General features: G+C 24.6%; 1 long non-coding RNA gene across 1 annotated transcript; it reads right to left on the reverse strand.

The window, feature by feature from the left end:
* Positions 1-5,002: 5,002 nt before the first annotated feature.
* LOC137805909 (uncharacterized) lies at positions 5,003-5,868 on the reverse strand. The gene is made up of 3 exons (XR_011080275.2): positions 5,804-5,868; positions 5,578-5,652; positions 5,003-5,124 (listed from the first exon to the last, which is right to left on the reverse strand). It is a non-coding gene; the product is annotated as an uncharacterized LOC137805909 (long non-coding RNA).
* Positions 5,869-6,777: the final 909 nt, after the last annotated feature.

Consider the following 6,777-nt stretch of genomic DNA (forward strand, 5'->3'; position numbering starts at 1 on the left):
AATAATAAAGTTATATGTTGAATGATAAGATGAATGTGAAATGAAAAAGGTCGTGTAATGAGTAATGATACTTATGTAATAAGATAAAGTTGTGTGTGGGATAATAACAATAATTTTTTATATTTGTAACTATAAGAATATATATTGTAAATATTGAATTATGGAAGTGTGTTTATAATATATCCAAACTTTTAATGGTAACGCTTTTATTATATAAATAAGAGCATCTCACTGTGAACAGTCGATAGATGTTCCTACCATTTATGTTTAGATGAAGAGTTATCAGTATTTGATAAGTCTAACATTTTTTATTTTTTTTCAGAAAAATAAATAAAAAATTAAATTAAAAGGAACACAGTAACTGAGTTCATAGTAGTGAGGAACCCAGTGACTAAGTAATATTTTAAATGTTATACATATTATAATGTTAAATGTTCAAATTCATTGTTGGTTGAATTTTGGAATGATTAATTATTATTTTTACATTTAATTTATTTGAGTTATTTTATATTGCGTGTTATTTCTCTTATATTTTTTATTCAATGTGATCATGAGTAGAAGATGTTATTAATCAAGAAACAGGTAGAATACTTGTCGATGTATTTATGTAATTTTGTTTGTTATTTTAAATATAACATATTTGAATGATTATATAAATAATAACATTTTTTATATTTTTTCTTTAATAATAGTGTTTTTAAGAATTTTTCTTAACATTTTATGTCTTTTAGTCTATCCCTTTATAACATTTTTTAACATGCAAATCATATTTTAGATCAATTATAATGAATAACTTATATTGTGATATAAAATTATTTATAAAATAAATTTAAATTGATGAAATTGATTTTTTTAAAAAAATGAAAAAGACATATTAAAGGAAGGTGGTTAAGAAAATTGAGAAAATGTATAAGTTTAATAAACTACCATTTAAGAAAAAAATATTAAAAGTGTGATCATTAATCTTAGAAGCGTTTGACCATATAATGACCATATAATGAGTAGAATTATGAAATAGAAATTCATTTGAATGAAAAGATTGCAAATTATTGCATATATTTCAAAACACTGTTACACTGAAACTACGAATTTTTCCTCGTACACTAGTTACCCACCCTCCACAAGCCAGATTGAAACACTTTTCTGCCGCATATTTTGTTTTCCTTCCCTGCCTTTTTCTGTCCATGCATTTGAAACTACATACATCTATATCCACCAATCCGTCTAAACTATTTTAAGAATAACTATTTTCATGGAACACTGAGTGTAAAATTTAAATTTTTTTACAAAACGAGTAATATTAAAACATAAAAGTTATGAAAACTTTTAACTAATATAAATTTATTTATGCTAATGTTTGCTCATATATATAATATATTTAACTTTATAGTTATTTTTTTATTCTTATATAAAATATTATTATATTTTATTTACATATTGTACCCACTTGATTTTATAAGTTTTATGTAAAAAATTCAAGTAAGTGGAGTTGAGTGTTCTATATTAGGTAGAAATATTGAAATAAATAATATATAACAAAAAAAATGCACACACAAACTTTTTATTTTTATTTTATTGTTTTAGGTTGAGAGTGATATCATATCTTTAATATAAATTAATTTATTGGATTCAAATATTTTTTGTTACATATTAACTTCCTATATCAACTCCAAAAATCCAACATTTTTTAAATAGAGAATTTTAAATAAAATAAAAAGCAAATTATCTTAATAAGAAAGGATGATATATATATATATATATATATATATATATATATATATATATATAATCTAAATTAATTATTACCTTCAATAAAGCTAAGTTTGTAGATATAATATAAAAAATCAATTACTTAAAAGATAAGTATAATATTCTATACTTATATTAGTAATGATAATCAAATAGATAAAGTTATCAAATGATTGATGAAAAATATAAGATTCAATATTTGTACTAATAATCATTTAAAGTTATCAAATAATAAAAATATTGATAGTTATATTCCCAATCATAATCATATATATATAAGTTATCAAATTATCAAATGATTATAAATTTTATGAAAGCTTTTATTCACAAGTATCATCTAGATAAATTTATTATTATTTAAAATAAAATTATTATTTTAATAATAGTAATTTTAAAATTACTCTAATATGTGCTAAACTTTAATTGACAGTCTGTTTATCTTATTTTACATACGAATTTCATATTCACTATTTTATTTTACTTGATTTAATATGTTAATTCACTTCGACATTAAAAAAAATATTAAATAAAAATTAATTATGGAGAAAATATTAATTAGTTACGTATAAGCTAAAAAAATATTAATATATAAAATAGTTTATATTATTAATATAAATTTATGAAATAATTTTTAAATTAATATCTAATATTAATTATTTTAAATTTTAAAACTAATTTAAATTGAATAGTGTATGAGTTTTGTATATGAATGTCTAATTTACATGATAAATAAAAAATGACATATTTGCTTACTAAAATAATAGAATTTTTTTTGCTAACCATGTTGGTTATGTTGCGGTTGGCCTAAATCACAATCAACAACGAACTTGTAAACGAAGAAAACCAAAAATCCGTTGAGGTTGCTTATGTTGTACACCTGTTTCAATCCAACTCCACCACCAACGCATTTCTTCTTCCGGAATCCACCTTCAGACCTCATTTCTTTTCATCACTATATTTATAAGGAAAGAACAATTTTAACGCTAATTAAGCCTACTCATCAAGCTACATCCAACCAAGCATTTCTTTCCCACCCAAATTTCATTTTTTGGTTTATATATGAAATATAAGGTTTAGCAAGAAGCATATGTTGCTGTCTTCTTTTCTTTTAAAGTGAAGTGCATGTTTAACAAACGTGTACTTTGGAAAAAGAAACTAAAAAATATATAAATAGAATAAGGCCCCTCTTGTTGTATGAATACTATGGTTGTGGTTCGACTTCAACTACAGTTATGATCTTGCGACCAGTGTTCGTAAAAGATGCACAAACAACTTCACAGAGCTTCCATCTATGTGTTTTTAACTCTAAACATTAGTCGCTTCAACAAATGCCGCGTAAATTTTGAGTTTACTTAAAAACAATTGTATTTTAGCCAACACCAAAATCATAATACATTTTTATTATTATATCTTTAACTTTCACAATAAACTTTAAATAATTTAAATATGTATTTATGGTATTAGATGAGAAAACAAAGATAAAATTAGAAATCGTAGAACTACTTTATTACAATCCAGAAAAAAGTTATATTTCTTTATTTTTGCAAGATAATCTTAAAAGGCATGTAACATATAATTAGATTATATAACTGTTTAATTTTACATATTTAAATTTACAATACATTAATATTTTTAATACTTGAATTACATTACATTAATTTGATTTTTTTTATCAAACTAATACAATTTAATAGATTAATTATTGAAATGGATAAAATTTTTAAAAATTTATCAAAATGGATCGTCAAGTTAGTACAACTTCATAAAAATTCACGTTATAATGACACGATAACATGACTTTAATTATTTATTTCAATAGTTTTTTAAAATTTTATTATTTTAATAATTAAACTATCAAATTACACTAGTTTACTAAAAATAATATTTATATATAATTTTTGACCCAACGCATTACTCATTTGAGGACTCCCTCTCACCTTATAAATGTATTTTATTAAAATGCTATTTGACGGGTATGAAACTATTGCACAAATATCAATTTAGAATATCTTAAATCATATAAATATCGGTTTCAAAATATTACAATATGACATAAACCTTTAGTTTGAATGTTATTTTGATAGATGTGTCAGTTTATAATTGTGATATAATATAATATAATTTAAAATTATTCAATTTCTTTATGTAGAATCCACGTTTCAATAGAGAATCATTTATCTTTTCACTCTTTAGTGTAGTTTTTATGAAAAGAGTTTTCTAATAAATATTGTCATTGTTATATAAGATCATATAATTGATAGAACCTTGAAATCCAAATAGTGTAATTATTAGTGTCTCAATTATATATTAGCTACCACATACTTAAATCAATAATTTTATTAAAAAATAATTAAACTAAAATTAAAAAGATATAAGTTATTCTTCAAAATATAACGATATTTACTATATATTTATTATCTACTAATAGAAGTGTGAGAATGTTTCTAGCTACTCATTCCCTTATCATAAATTAGAAGAAGAAAAAAACCTGTAAATCAATAAAATTTAAGGAGAACGTAAAGTTATAAGATAGAAACAGTATAATCTTATAAAAATAATATCAGTTTTCTAAAAAAAAATTAATGAAAAAAAAAGAAAAAAAAGTAGGCAATCATAAAAAACAGTGAACAACCGTCCCTTGATTTTCCAATATACCGGAACTGAAAATCAATTATGAAAAACAACAACTAATTATTCTTGCATCATCAAAACATTCACTTTTATTTTATATAAAATTCATAGTAAGCATAAGTTCTCATCACATAAAAAATAACATAAAGAAATAGGAAAGTCTATTTGAACAAAAAATATTCCAAGAATAGTAAAAAAAATAAGAATTGAATAAAGACAAATAAAATAAATTTTTTAATGTATAAGTTCTTATAAAGACAACAAAGAGAAACTATTGAATCTCAAAAATCCAATTAAATTAATTTTTGTTTGCATTCAACATGATAATAAAATTATATTACATTGATGCACGCCATTACTATTATTATTTTGCGGATTCACCTGTTTTGGAGGTCATCTTATATTAACTTCTTCTAAGAAGATAAGAGTTGGTAATCTTTCTTCTCTCTCCATCTCTCCAACTCTCTTCCTTTTCTCTTAATATCCTTTTCCAATTTTCATCTATTTTAGAATCTGATCGGATCACATTGTAGTTGAAGAGTTAAAGAACATTTCTACTGTAACACCCCATAATTTACATATAACTATTACAATACCGGTTCTACATATTTCCGTACAAGCTTACCGTTTTTCAAAACATTCCTAATACGTGATTAGGACATATGGAAATACAAATATTTACAATATAAGTTTCAAAATCAACACCTTAAAACTCTTCTGATCCTCAGACACCTGTAAGATCATCTGCTTGTGTACGTAGTACAGTCATCGCAGTTCAAACACAGCAAGAAAAGCAAGGGTAAGCTAGTGAAAATAGAATTTTATAATATACGCAATTAAATCAAAAGAGAAAACCAAGTTACATGATCAATTTCTCAAATTATACAATCTTCTTCAAATCCCAACATTAAAACAATCACATAGGTCTCACATGGATCTACACATTAATCCACAATATCATTCAAAAAGTTATCTACAATATTCAAAAGTTTATTTGACATAAAAAAAATACACTTTAATACTAAATCATCAAAACCCAATATTTCCACAAATTTAAATAATATATAAACAAACAACCCAATATAAATAAACACACAACATCCCTGCAAGAGAAATTGAATATTGGGACCACGTCCCTTTCGCATTCAGATCTTCTATCCTAGGGTGCTATTAAAAATTAAATTTAGCTTCCCTTACCTCAATTGCTTGCTTTCCAAGCAACTTTTAGAATTTTATTCCCCACCGTTTGGATAAGCTTCAAGATTTACGGGCCTAATGTAAATTATCCAAACAGAACAAAATTTCAATATATAATAGAATAAGTTGAGAAGATTAAACTTCTCAACTGACCCCACCAAGATTGATGACTAAATCCTAAGGAAAAACAGAAAACAAAGGATATTTAGAGTAAAAATGAACTTACTCTGTTTGAAAATCTGATCGGGTAGAAATGTTCCTGAACTCCTCAGCTACAGCGTGGTATGATCAGATTCTAAATAGATGAAGATTGGAAGAAAAATTAAGAGAGAGGGAGAGAAGAGAATTGGAGAGAGAGAGAAATGGAGATAAGGAAGAAAAAGAAGAAGAAAGAAACAGTGCGTGGGGGGGGGGGGGGGGTCTCTGTTTCTGCTTTTTAAAAAAAAAAAAAAAAAAGGTGTTGTTACATCTACCTGATCAGATTTTTAAACACAACAAGTTCATTTTTGCTCTAAAGATCTTTTATTCTCTTTTTCCTTAGGATTTAGTCATCAATCTTGGTAGGGTCAGTTGAGAAGAGTAATCCTCTCAACTTATTCTATTATATACTGAATTTTTGTTCTGTTTGGATAACTTGTACTTGTATTAGACCCTTAAATCTTGAAGCTTATCTAGATTGAGAGGATAAAATTATAGAAGTTGCTTGGAAAGTAAACAATTAAGGTAAGAGAAACTAACTTTAATTTTTAATAGCACCCTAGGTTAGAAGATTTGGATATGGAGGAAACATGGCCCCAATATTCAATTTCTCTTGCAAGGATGTTGTTTGTTTATATATTGTGTTGTTTGTTTATATATTATTTAAACTTGTAGAAATATTAGATTTTGATGGTTTAATATTAAGTGTTGTTTTATTATGTTAGTCTTTGGTAGGACTTACCTAATATGGGTTTTCCAGAAGGCGTCAGTTGTTATTATGTTTGTTAAATATTCTAGGCGTGTAGATCCATGTGAGATCTATGTGATTGTTTTATGTTGGGGTTTCAAGAAGATTGAATAATTGAGAATTTGATAATGTAATTTGGTTTTCTCTTTTGCTTTAATTGTGTATATTATAAAATTTTATTTTGACTGTATTATGTAAATGAGTAGATGATGATACAAGTGTTGGGGGTTCTGAAAGGCTTTAAAATGTTATTT

This window comes from Phaseolus vulgaris, chromosome 3 (assembly GCF_051622355.1).
Source record: "Phaseolus vulgaris cultivar YP4 chromosome 3, ASM5162235v1, whole genome shotgun sequence".
NCBI lineage: Eukaryota > Viridiplantae > Streptophyta > Magnoliopsida > Fabales > Fabaceae > Phaseolus > Phaseolus vulgaris.